The 12,208-nt window shown below is 38.0% G+C and overlaps 1 protein-coding gene across 1 annotated transcript in view; it reads right to left on the bottom strand.

The window, feature by feature from the left end:
* grik5 (glutamate receptor, ionotropic, kainate 5) overlaps window positions 1-12,208 on the bottom strand; it is a 91,719-nt gene that overhangs the window by 79,211 nt on the left and 300 nt on the right. Inside the window, exon 2 of the mRNA XM_016501757.1 lies at window positions 4,392-4,482. The gene's annotated coding sequence lies outside the window, so the exon portion shown is untranslated. The remainder of the gene's footprint in view (window positions 1-4,391; window positions 4,483-12,208) is intronic.

The following is a 12,208-nucleotide window of genomic DNA, read 5'->3' as shown; positions in this document are numbered from 1 at the left end:
TTGCTTTACCATTATGGTGTATGGAGGATAGATTGATGTGGAAAAAAAAGTAATTTAAAGCAGTTTAGCATAAGGCAGCAATATAAGAAAACGTGAAAAAAAATATGAAGGTGTATGAATAATTTTGCAAGGCACTGTATTAATCAACAGCCAAACAGGCATTTTTTTTTAGCAAGTTAGCATTTTTAGCACTTTTCATGATACAATCAATTGTTGTTGGATAAACTGAATTCTCTCCCTATTCTTTTTCTCATTGAATATCATGTTTCACTCAAAAATACGTCATGTTAGAAATTAAAAATGGTTTGTGAATGGACTTTCACTTACTTCATTAAATATGTTATATACAATGGAAAGTATTGCCATATTTAAATTAGACTGAATATTTAACAGACAAACACACAATAGACAAGGGATTTGAAGCAGATTTATTTGGACCTGGTCAAGAGTTCCCAGACTGACTACACTGTAAAAAATAAGTGTAATTTTAACTGTAAAATATTGTAAAAACGCAACGGAAAAAAAAACTGTTAATAGGTTAACAGTAAGTTCCCGTACTATATACAGGGAAAAACTGTAAAATATCTAACCAGACATTTCATTTCATTTTACAGTAAAATGCTGTTAATTTTACAGTTTTTAAAATTAAACTGTATTTAAAAATAACAAATCAATGTATAATTTACAGTCAAAAACTGTAAACTGATATTCCCAGAATTCCCTGCATGACACTCCACATTTGAAAGTATTTTGTTTAAATAATCATGTTTTTTAATAGTTTTTGTTATTAGTTATGTATATTTGGGCTTTATGTTACATCTTCTGTTGTTTAATGAAAGTTAAATGCATTATTTAAGTATCATGTGTGTTACCATGATGGTGTTTTGTGTTTGCATGAATGACTCTGTGCACCTTCTATATATTAGTATATACTTCTGCTTGTGGCGAAGCTACTTGTGATGAGCTTTGATTCTTCATGTGGCTTTCTCTTTTACCACCTGCATTATTATGGTGGTTGTCAGTATGTTAAAGGTACAAAACAGATTTTAATAGCAGTGTGCATTGTTGAATTTACTGGTTTACATTCAAATTTTCTTGTTTGTAAATGACAGTTTTATACTGTACAATTTACAGTTTTTGGCCGTAAATGTGTTTACAGTTTTTCTGTATTTTTTTACAAAATTATTCTGGCAACCACAGCTGCCAAAATTATTTTGTAAAAACTACAGATTTTTTTTTACAGTGTAATTGTAGATGGTCATGTCAAATAACAGCCTCATCAGAGCGTAAATCTCTCTGGTGAGATGGGACTGTTCTAAAAATAAGAAAGAAGAAGGTAATTAAAGGTGGATCCCAGGCGTGGAGCTGTTCTATCCGGATTCTTATTTCCATACAATTCTCCATGTCATGCTTTGATTAGGAGGGTGCCTCTCTCATCAGCAGGGCTGATATGAAGGGGAGGAGGAGGAGAGGGGTGAAGGGACACACAGAAAAAAAAGAGTGATGAGAGACGGGAGAGGAAGCGACATGGACGGTGGCAGAGTGAGAATGAGACGTTAAAAAAGGACTGCATTAAAGAGATATGCTCGGTTAGAGAAAAAAAGAGGAGAGGAGAGGTCGCAGAGAGGTGTAGAGACAAAGAGGGTGAGACAGACAGAGACAGAGAGACAGCGAGAGAAGAGTAGAGACAGAATGAGAGAATAACTACTGGGGAGGTCATTTATGCGGCTCTAGAAGCAAAATTCATATTTGAGTAGCACACCCTCAGAAACCAATTACAGCTTTAACCCTTAACGTGCAGGAACATGAAGAAAAAAATGCTATTCGACTAAACATTAAAATTATGTAATTAAAATACTTTTTTCTTCACAATATAGATTTTATTTATTTTATTTAACAGTATCTCCCATGAAAATACCGTAAAAATATTAACATTTACCTCTAAGTCAGCAGTGTTCTCAAAGCATGCTGCCTTGTTACTTTTAGATAAAGATGATATGTTAAACCAAGTAACTTTACTTGAGTATTTGCAATCACTCATTTTATAGTTCTAAAATAAACTAGCAAATTTCAAGGGTAAAAGGGCTCATTGTCTAGTGCCAATAGTGTATTGATGTATAGAGCACAGCTCACACAGAAGTCACTTTCAAAGCAAGCAGCTTTCTGTTGGTCAATGTGACGAATCCATGAGTTTCATGTGGATTCCTACTGATTTGACTGGATTTCTCCCATCAAAAAATTCACTGAACAACTGTAAATGTGACCGAACCTTTATGGGTGGGTTATTTTGACTTGGCCAGGAAGCAACCACACAATATTAAAACACCTATTAAAAAGATCTTGCAAACCAAAAAGCAACCACCTAGCTAGGTTGTGGTGGTGAGTCTGACATGGGAAATTAATTCATTTTTAATTGATGATTTAGCAAAATAATCATGCAAATAAAGTACTTTATAACTGACAACTGAAACTGGAAAATTCATGAAAGAGTGACAGAAAAGTGAAGAGACAGACAGAGTGAAGGGAAATGAGAGAGGATCACTATGAGGGGTTACAGTCCTGACATTGATGTCACTCTTGCTTATCACACATGTCACTCTCAGGAGCGTCTTACTCAAGTCTTCCTCTTTTCTTCTCTATTTCCATCCCTTCCTCCCATTTTTTTGGACCAGCCATCCCTTCAGCCCTCCTGCTCTCTCACTCCTTCTACCAACAGACAAGTCATTCTTCATGCTCACACAACTATACACACAGGGCTGAAGGCCTGCTGACTCACAAACCTTGTAAAATGGTTAATAAGGCTAGAAGGGGGTGAGACGCAGGAGAAGATGGACATTAAAATATGACCAGGCCTGAACTGTGACCTTTTAAAGCCCTCTAATGCACTACTGATCAATACACAGCCATCTACACACAAATTATCCCATGGGAGCATTTAGCACGTTAGCACACTGTCACTTGTGAGAGTGAGCAGGTGAGATCTGGTGGTGTGTGTGTGTATCAGGTGGGAAGATACAGAGACAAAAGGTCAGATATCTTGATTGATGTAAATTGAGAAATCCACATCTGAGGCACCAGACAAGAGCTGCCATGTTCTCTTCACACACACACACACGCAAAAAATGTGAAAAAGACTGAAGCTACATGTGAGAGAATGAGCTGGATCTGGCTGTTAACAGTGAGCAACAGTGTCCACCACACAGATATAACAGAGAGACACACACACACACACACACAAACAGCAGCCGTGCCAATGTGTGCAACAGGAAAGATTTCTGCCTTCACCCTGAATATAAACCATGGAAAATCACTGCACAAATCATTTTCTTCTTAATTAGTATTTTGTCTTGTTTTAAGCAGCCTAAACAGCCTTAAAAGAAGATAAATTTACTTAAGAAAGAAAACTATTTTTTGAATCACATTTATTTTTCTTACCCTATGGATTCTGTGTTGTATGCATAAATCTCAATAAACTGTGATGGATTTACATTTGAAAATAAATAAATAAATAAATATTGGGGAGGGGGGTCTTGTTTTAAAAACAAATGTAACAATTTTGTGACGTTTATGCTTAACACAAGAAAAAAAGTGCTGAAAATTGTTAACTTTAACAATTAACGATAGATACTCTGAAAACAAGCCACTATTATCTTGCAAAAAATACTTTTTACATTTTTAAAAATAAAATTAATATTGTTTTAAGAATGTTTAGATATTTACTTAAGTATAAAACAAGAACACACATTAAGAACATATTACACTTATGATTTAGTTTAAAATATTTTTCTTTCGGGCATTTATTTGATGTTGTTTTAAGTATAAATCTACAGCATTTATTGACATTTATGTTTAAAACAAGAAAAACCAAATGCCAGTGGGGTAAAGAAACCTACTTCAAGAAATGTTCTCTGAAAACAGATTTTGTATTATTTAAGAACACAACTCAAATACTTAAACACATCTTGGTTTGGATCTCTTTCCTAGAAACCCAGGCAACATGCTGATTAAGAAAATGATTACTCCCAGTGTACAAATGAAGACAGAATCAGTGTAGTAGAGGAGAGGAGAGGAGAGGAGAGGAGAGGAGGGGAGAGGGGCAACCAATACGAATTTCTTTAAAATGTGCAAGTAGAAGAAGACAGCCAGCTCTCTCTGACTCAGACTAGAGGATGGAGGAAGAATAAAAAATAGGGAGATCAGGAAACAGGGGAAGAGGGGAGAAAATCTGAACGGTGCACTGAGATTTAACGAAACAGCAAATGAGAAATTCATCAAGAGTGATGCCAGAGGACATCTATGACATGGAGATGAAGCAAAAAGAGAGGACTTCAGAGAGATCTAGAGAAAAACCAGAGGGCTAGAGAGAGCGTGAGAGGCTGTTGAAAACTCACCCCTGTGTGAGAGTGGTCCTCCTCAGGTTAACACAATCCCTGCTCTGTGGAGCCATTCTGGGCAGAGCCTGTTTGGAGCACTGCACACCATCTACAGAATACCAATCACACGCCGGCAACACACAAACACACACACACACACACACACACACACACAGTCAGTCAGCGAGCGGCATGACATACTCTTTCACTCAGTGTTTCAAAAGCAAGCCACCACAACACCGTAGTTGTGCTTTATGAGCTGTGAATGAAACGGTCATAATGCAATAAGCTGTGACACAAACGCACACAGAGATACACACAGTGAGACGCAGTTCCAATGACGACCCCAGTGATAGGAGACAACAGGCCGATCTGCTCAGGAACTGAAGATGAGAGGATCGTGTGAAGCTCCTCCGGTGCGCCTCCTCGTTTCCTTCTGTCTTCTCACACACACTCTTCAGCGTAGAGCATCAAGAGGCTTTGTAATGTTTCTCTTCCACCCTCTGTCCTTTTTCTCCTTTGCTTTCCTTTCTTTTTCAAGTCCCTGACAATGTTCATAGCTGTAATTCCAAAGCACAGCAGTGCAAGCTGCATTCACTCTGACTCCAAACCCACTCCCTTCCTCATATGCTCTCTCTCTCTCTCAGCTCATTGTATCCCCATACCTCCTCTGCTCTCCCTCCAATCCAATCAGCTCTCACTCCTTCTCTCGCTGCTCCTTCCTGCACCCCTTTTCTCCTTCTCTCTCCTCCTCCTCCTTTTTCAAAGGCAAATACCAGCCAGCATCAGTGAGATCACAAGCTTCTCACACAAGTGTTCAAATAAGTATAGAAAACCATCACAAAGGTAAAACACTTGACGTGCCTTGACGCAACAGCACACGCCAGGTAACAGATGTCACAATGCCAACTCAAACTACACATGTACCGATTATTTGAAGCATTTGAATATACAGAACAAGTTGACAAACTAACACAGAGATAGAAACCCAACAGGTTATACGTGTTTTAAAATGCATTTCAAAATAACAATTTCTTTCACAAAACACAAAACTTAAGAGACTAATTATTATATTATATTATATTATATTATTGTTACAGTGTTCATTAATGTTAACATTCATACAAATAATAATAAAATTTAAAAAACTGTTCATTGTTAGTTCCGGTTCATTAAAGATTATTAAGATACAACTTTTGATTTTAGTAATGCATTCAAATAAATGCTGAAATTAAAATTAACTAAGCTTAATACTAAATGCTTTTGAATTATTTTATATATAAAATAATTATTATTATATTTATGTATTAAAAAGTTTTAATAACATATATATATATGCATTTTATATATTTGTATATTATATATTTTTATAATGTAATTGATCATTTATCATTTATAAATTTATGTTTTTTTTTACCTTTATTTAACACAAACGGAAAAACAAAAAACTTAGTTTATTCACTGACAGTCAGATTCCACAAGCACACTGACATTCCTAATCCTAACAATTAACTTCTAATCATTTGCTAAACATGTGTGTCATGTCTCTTTAAGGGTTGTCATGTGCGCCTGTTGTTAAGCAGGAGTCCCCTTCACTGCAGCCCTGTTTGTCTACACACTGGAGAATCATCCAGCCCTTTCCCTCTCTCTTTCCCCGAAACAGCTAAATATGCATTCAACAGCTGTCTCTCCACCTCTGCTCTGCAGCCTCATCAGCACAGAATCCCCTTTTGATGCAACCGAACACAGACTCTCCAATAAGACACGAGACACAAATCTTGCGCTGGGATGATGGCGTTTCAAAGCCTTGTGTTCTATACCTGTAACCGGTGGTAAATCCTTGAATACAACCCTCGTTTCAATAAGATTCCCTTGTTATTCTTACAGAGACAAGCAGAAACCCAAGGGCACAAGGCTGATGTTTCTCTTCCACCCTCTGTCCTTTTCTCCTTTGCTTTCCTTTCTTTTTCAAGTCCCTGACAATGTTCATAGCTGTAATTCCAAAGCACAGCAGTGCAAGCTGCATTCACTCTGACTCCTAACCCCCTCCCTTCCTCATATGCGCTCCCTCTCTTTCTCTCTCTCTCTCAGCTCATTGTATCCCCATACCTCCTCTGCTCTCCCTCCAATCCAATCAGCTCTCACTCCTTCTCTCGCTGCTCCTTCCTACACCCCTTTTCTCCTTCTCTCTCACTCCTCCTCCTCCTCCTTTTTCAAAGGCAAATATCAGCAAGCATCAGTGAGATCAGCTTCTCAGACAAGTATTCAAATAAGTGAAGAAAACAGTCACAAACGTAAAACACTTGACATGCCTTGACGCAGCAGCACAAGCCAGGTAGCAGACGTCACGATGCCAACTCAAACTACACACGTACTGATAGTATTTGAATATACAGAACGAGCTGACAAACTAACACAAACCCAACAGGTTATACGTGTTCTAAAATTCATATTTTTATTATTATTTGTATTATTTTATTTTACCTTTATTTGACACAAATGGAAAAAAAGAACAAGCTAATTCACTGACAGTCAGATTCCACAAGCGCACTGACAATACTAATCCTAACAATTAACTTCTAACTATTTGCTAAACATGCAAGTTGTGTCACTTTAAGGGTTGTTATGTGCACCTGTTGTTAAGCAGGAGTCCCCTTCACTGCAGCCCTGTTTGTCTACACACTGGAGAATCATCCAGCCCTTTCCCTCTCTCTTTCCCCGAAACAGCTAAATATGCATTCAACAGCTGTCTCTCCACCTCTGCTCTGCAGCCTCATCAGCACAGAATCCCCTTTTGATGCAACAGAACACAGACTCTCCAATAAGACACGAGACACAAATCTTGCCCTGGGATGACGGCGTTTTAAAGCCTTGTGCTCTATACCTGTAACTGATGGTAAATCCTTGAATACAACCCTCATTTCCATACGATTTCCTTGTTATTCTTACAGAGACAAGCAGAAACCCAAGGGTACAAGGCTGAGAGAGAGAGAGAGAGGGGAGGGACTGAATGGGAGGGGAAGGAGGGACACGGACAGAAAAAGAAAAGGAAGAGGAATGATGAAGTGAATGGGAAGAGGGATGAGGGAATGGAGGTGGGATAGGGAGAAGGAGGGAATGGGAAAAGGAAGGAGAATTGACATTCAGCCTGTGCACTGTGCCTCACTGGTGGAATAATGATTAGCTACTCAGTATTCCAGTCACACAGCCTCTACAATAAATGGGGGGGAAAGAGGGGGAGCAAGAGAGGGAGAGAGAAAGAGAGAGGGAGCGAGATGGTATAGCGGTGTAACAAGAAGGACCAGCAGACGGAGAGCGTGTGAAAGAGAACGGGAGAGAAATAGACCCAACTAGACCAGATAAGCATGACAAACCTTTCAACGGGAGGCTGCGCACACATGTAGCCATTTCAAAAACACACATGAGCATAATATGGCATTTCCCAGCACCGCTGAAGCCGGTGTATGAGAGAGAGAGAGAGAGAGAGAGAGAGAGAGAGATGGTATAGCAGTGTAACGAGAAGGACCGGCAGATGGAGGACAGCGCGTGTGAAAGAGAACGGGAGAGAAATAGACCCAACTAGACCAGATAAGCATGACAAACCTTTCAACGGGAGGCTGCGCACACATGTAGCCATTTCAAAAACACACATGAGCATAATATGGCATTTCCCAGCACCGCTGAAGCCGGTGTATGATAGCTATATCAGCATATTCACACCTCATTCATCACGTTTAGCCTCTCTCGCTCTCAAACACACAAAGACGAAGGGTCAGAGCAATCCATGAGGGCCAGAGCTTCTTTTCCATATACAAACAAGCTCATGGGTCTCTTTTGTTAATGATTATATATACCGCAGCATCGCACATACACGCGCTGCAGTACGGATATAGCACACACACATACACAGAGGGGCAACACACAAGGGGGAACACTCTGTCAAAGTCACAGTAGGTACAGCTACCTCAGCAAAGAGACAGACGCAGAGAAAGAGAGGACTTATATGCACGCACGCCACACAAATATGCAAATATCTTTATCATTTAAACACAAAACAGATCTCATCACACCAAAGTCGCTCACTGAACAAGTAAAACAGATGTAGAAGAATCAGGGTCAGACATTTGCGGTCCGTCTATACCAGACACTCGTATAGTCTTTACTCACTGGTGTATTGTAAGGTCAGCAGGTTTCAGCTCAGCACTGAATATGCAGCCTCACGGCTTGTACTCATGGGTAGATAGATATTTATAGAATTTACAAGATAAAAAAGTATGAAGGATAAAGGCAAACAAAGTGGTTTTATTCTTCAAGGCTTATTGACTGAGAAAATTACACAGCTTTTTGTTTTCCGTTTTTTTGTTTGTTGTTAATAATATTTTATCAGTTCATCTTCACTGCATGATTCATATAATTTTCTCAGATAAAACATCATAGATTTTCTCAGAAATCAGATTTATGTAGCAAAGATTAAAATAATATTCCAGGTTTGATACTGGTTTAGCTCAATGAACAGAATCTGTGCCATAATGTTAATTAATAAAAGAATAATTATGACTGGCCCATAATTTTAACAAAACTCAAGGTTACGGTGAGACACTTATATGGAAGTGAATGGGGCCAGTATTTTTAAAAGCAGAAATATGAAGCTATTTTATTTAACCACTTACATAAATTTATTTATTTAGTCTTTTTCTTTTTACATTTAGCGTGTTACGTTATCATGGCAACAAAGTAGATATAACTTTACACAGAAAAAGTTAACAAGCATTTTTTTCTTAGGGGCTTGAAATTAATTTTCACTCACCAGCTGATTTGTCTACAAAAACAGCCATTCTGACCTTGCTAAACTACTAGCTAAAACAAAAATATCAGAAAATCACTACTTGGATTTATATTTATTATTTAATGTGATTCAGAATTACAACTGAATTAAAATGAAAACTTTTAAGTTTTACAAGTAAATCATTGTTTATACAATAAAAATATTTCATTGTATTTTTTTTCAATAATAGCCTATTTTATGGATTTTATTTGAATTTTAAAGGCATAGTTTTTACGCTTGGCTCCTGGTTGGAGGGCATGATTTATGAAATTACATTTTTTTAAGAAAAGGACAAATCTGTCGAAATTCATTTTTGTGGTAATCAACATTATGTAAAAATGCTGTTGATTGATCTTAACTTAACCGAACGGGGAATATTCCTTTAAGTTTGATAGCATTTTTATTGTACATTCTGCATGGTTCAGAAACAACTGTGTTATCAACTGTGTTGTCAACAGAAAGTATTCAATCAAAAGCATTTTGTATAAATCGATTATTGTATTTATTTGTCCCCCAAAGCAGTTCAATGGCAAAAAAGACCGCTGGTGCATATTAAATTGCCAAATTGCCCATTTACATGAAGGTCACGCAGTAATTGCTAGACAAAGTCTGTAAATTAATGAGCTGGGGAAGATATCTATCAAATAGTTATTTGGGAATTCAGTGCAGGGAAAGGAAATGCTGTTTCGATATCACTGTCTATCATTTATGGGACTAATCATAATGATGCAGCAGCTGTATGGGGGAGGAGTTCAGCGGGCCCTGAGTAAATTGAGGGAGCAAAGAAGCGAGTGCAGGCAAATGCTATGAGCTCCAGTAATGGCTCTACTTAGCCTCAATCTCTCAATGAGCTGAGGTAATGGAGCTCAACTCAAACCTCATTCAGCTAGTGAAAAGTCATGACGAGATTTGCCATTAAAGAGCCCAAAGTGCTGGTTTCACTGCAGTCATCACTTACATCTAAAACTGCAGGATCATTTACTGTGTTTGTACTCTGGGGGGCTGGTGAACATCGAAAAAAAAAATAGAGAAAATTTGAAATTTAAACCACTTTTTTCATTTGTGCTTGCACGGAAAGAGGCCTGATTCTCAGCACACTATTCTGAGGCAAATAGGTTGGACAAATTATGGCTCTTTTCTGCAAATATCTGACCATTTTTCCAGGAGCAGCACACCTGGGACCGCACATTATACATCCGTGCGCCATATCTCTATGTTGTTGGGCAACCATAAATGGCCTATAGCAGTGGCATAGCGTCTGGGCATGCAGGGTATGCAGGTGCATATGGGCCGGGGCAGTTTGGGGGCCCGCCGAGCTGGGGGGAACTTTTAATTGAAAAGAGGGAACAAATAGAGCCCTGCATGGGCCCGGCCCTTGTCCAAAAGCTTATGAGAATTCTCGGCCCGAGTCCGACTGGAGACCGTGTCTTTTTTCTCTCTCTCTCTTCCCCATTACACAGCTATTTAAGCGGAGAGTGGAAGCTAAAGCGCGCTTTGCAGGACATGGAGGCGCCAGCACGATCACTTGCATTTTTTTTTAATAACAGTGGAAACGTAAAAATATGCCGTCATTTTTGCTCATAAAGGTAAGAGTATACATCATTCGGAACGGCAAAGGATCTACTTGTATTTGTGTGCACTCACAATAGCAACAAAACCTTGTGCTTTTGTCAAATAAGGAAAACAAACAGGATGCGCTTTCTGTCGTCTTGGTCTTGAGCAGGAGCGCTTCACAGACATGATAAATATATCTATAGAATGCTTTAAATTACTATTTTAAAACGAAGTAATTCAAATCGAAAACAAAAACTCTTTCATTATGTAATCCGTGCATTTCTCTCTAAGGGCACATCCAATGAGGAGATGGCGAGTCAGGTTCATTCATTTTTGCAACATTGACTCAGAAAACAGTTTATTAACAAATAATTCAAATATTCCCTCACTATTTAAAAAATTGTTTTATTTGTTTGTTTTTTATTTCTTTTTTTTGTTTGTTTTTTGGACCGCTGTGCCAAAATTGTGTTTGCATTCAGTAGCCTATGGCAGCATTGTATCCGTCATTCTTTTGACTTTTTTTTTTAAACTCTGATTGATCGATTCATGAGACATTCGTTTGTATTAAATTGTTCTGATTTTTTTCAACATGCATTCAAATATTCAAGTTTATTTCGTGCTACAAATATTAGAGGAAAATATTGATTCATATGCAGCTTGAACTGAGGCAAATTATTTCACTACAAATTAAAGAGCGTAAAAAGACATTTATTGTTTGTATTTTGTCATAAAATTGACAGAAGGCTGAGACTTTGTAGTAACAAAGCACAAAGCTGCGATTATGGAATGGCTTCCGCTCACGCTAGGCCGCCGTGTTTTTCATTGTGAAAGCGAAACTACTTTGTTTGGTCTTCCAAAAGAGGACACGACTACAAATCAGTGGTTAAGTTGTATTTACAACACTGTTCCAGAACAGTTTAACCCAAATATCCAGATGTGTGCAGCACATTTTATGGAGGACCGTTTCCTGATCCTGGGAGAGTAACGTTAGACTAAAATGCCGGCAGTTCTGACTCACGTAAGTACGTTTTCATTTAAAGGATTTGCCACTGATGATTCAAACGCGAGTTTTGGGCAGTGTAGAGTAGCACTTGTTTTGTCATTTCTCTGATCACAAATGCAGACAACACATTTCATTACACCAAATACACAAAATAATGTTATTTTTAGCAGCATCATATGACCCCTTTAAACATCATTTCCCTGCATGAACCCTGCTTTATTGAGCCCTCTTTTGTTGCTGTTTGATGACAGAAATAACTTAAGTCAAATAAAGTTTTGCATCACAGTAATTTTTAAGTTGGTTTCTGCTTTGTGATCTGCACCCCTAGGGCAGGGCAATCTATACTACCCCCAGTAATAAACCCAAGTTATTAAACATAAATTATTAGCTTACTATTACTTAGGTTTAAAAAAAAAAAAAAAGAAAAAAAAAAAAAAGCACAAAATGGTTAAT

The sequence above is a fragment of the Sinocyclocheilus anshuiensis genome, unplaced genomic scaffold, assembly GCF_001515605.1.
Source record: "Sinocyclocheilus anshuiensis isolate Anshui unplaced genomic scaffold, SAMN03320099.WGS_v1.1 scaffold955, whole genome shotgun sequence".
NCBI lineage: Eukaryota > Metazoa > Chordata > Actinopteri > Cypriniformes > Cyprinidae > Sinocyclocheilus > Sinocyclocheilus anshuiensis.
This window is presented reverse-complemented; position numbering and strand designations above follow the sequence as displayed.